We start from the raw sequence: 2,061 nt of genomic DNA, 5'->3' as shown, positions 1-2,061 counted from the left end.
CCTATGCAGTGCACTGTAAACTCTTTCCCACTTTCTCCAACTTCCAGCACCTTCTATGTTGGAAGTTGCAGACAGTTTATACTGGCTAAAAGTCGTAACTCAAAAGTTCGTAAAGTAGAATAATGTCTGTAAATTCTTGTGATGGTAGCTTAAATACACTCTTCTCAGCAACTCCTAAATTCCAATTGTTTATTTTATTTCCCTGCCACACGAAGACAATTAGAAATAAGGATCCAAACTTATATAGCAAAGATATAAGCATTTTTTTTGTGTTAGAAATGAAGCATCCTTTCTTCTTCACAAAATACAGTCAGAATCCGCCCATCCTTTGTCCCTGTTCAGTTATTTGCCATGTTGACATGTTCTAAAATAAGTTCTTCTAGGATTCTGTGGTCTAACTAGGTAAATGTTTTGCACATTTGAGCTCACAACAGTTTTGAAGCAAGGCATGAGCTAAATGGTAAAACAGAAAAGAAAAATGTGTTAATCATACTTATCTAAGCTCACGCTTTCTGCATCATATTTAAGATCCAACATGAAGAATGATTGAAAATTAATCTGAACAGATGCCTATTTAACAAATTATTCCAAACTGGAATCATTAATTCAATCACAATGATCAATTGTTGAAATGCTAGTAGCAGGAGAAGTCCCTCCAGATATTTTAACATTCAACACCCATCAGTCCCAGCTATCATAGTCAATAGCAGGTGGGAATTGTACTACTCAAAATCTAGAAACTGGCTATCTCTGCCATATAACAATAACTATTTACCTATTCACACCATTTAAATCCTACCATTACAGATGATCCTTGACTTACAACAGTTCATTTACTGACTGTTCAAAGTTACAAAGTCACTTAAAAAAAGTGATTTATGACAGTTTTTCACACTTATGACTGTTGCATCTCCATGGTACTTTGATCAAAATGCAGACGCTTGGCAACTGATTCATATTTATGTCAATTGGAGTGTCCTGGGGGTCATGCTTGTCAGAAGGTTTTGCAACCTTCTGACAAGCAAACTCAATGGGGAAGTCAGACTCACTTAACGACTGTATTACTAACTTAACAGCTGCAGTGATTCACTTAACCTGTGGCAAGAAAGGTCATAAAACTTAACAATTGTCTTGCTTAGCAACAGAAATTTTGGACTCAGTTATGGTTGTAAATAGAGGACTACCAGTATTATAATTAGAAAGGTCTCGTACTCTACATTCAATATAGTCCGATACAGATCATTCATAAAGATCACCAAAGCAATTCTGGAACTACATCTTGGCAGAAATCTCACTGAAATGCATCCAGATTATCATTATTTTCCACATGCGCCTAGAGTTACCAGCTTCTCAATCCGCTTAGTCATGAATGGTATATTTGGAAGAGGCTGATACTTTATTCACTGCCTTCATGGATAGGAGGGAATACAATTTCCTTCTAGGAAATATTAATTATCTTTCTTAACCATGGGGCCAAATGTCTCCTGATTATTTTAATCAGAAACAGCAAGGATGACAGAATAAATGGTAGCCCTTACCTCTGCAAATTTGACTTCCTCATTTAAATTCTTAAGCAGAAAAAGAACAGGTTGTTACCATAGTAGCATCATCATACTTTTCCCTGACCCTGAAGTCCAAGCTAACACAGATCTGAGCAACTTCATCCTCAAAGGATGCTGCAAACCATTCACAGTGAGCCAGTGATTGCTCTGAGAACACACACCAAAAAGCAGACAGAGAGGCCTGTACTGTACTGAGACACAATGGAAAGAAAGAAGCAATCATCATAGTCTCCACCAGTTCTGAACTGAGCTCCAAAAAGATTTTAAAACATGCTTGATCTCATTCACCCAAGATTTCTTCTGTGGTCCCACCCACCTCATTCCCTGCAGTTCTTCAACTTGGCTCTGCAATAGGAGAGAACAGTAATAATGTCTACTACTGAACTGCCAGTAACCAGTCAATAGTTGCTCCCAAATAGTTTCTTCTCTCCCAACTCACATATTCTTCACATAGGCCCAAATAAACATTCATAAACATCCATTAATCTCGAGAAGGAGG

This window comes from Protobothrops mucrosquamatus, unplaced genomic scaffold, assembly GCF_001527695.2.
Source record: "Protobothrops mucrosquamatus isolate PMUCROS unplaced genomic scaffold, P.Mucros_1.0 scaffold1151, whole genome shotgun sequence".
NCBI lineage: Eukaryota > Metazoa > Chordata > Lepidosauria > Squamata > Viperidae > Protobothrops > Protobothrops mucrosquamatus.
The sequence above is the reverse complement of the archived record's forward strand: the minus strand, read 5'-3'. Positions refer to the sequence as shown.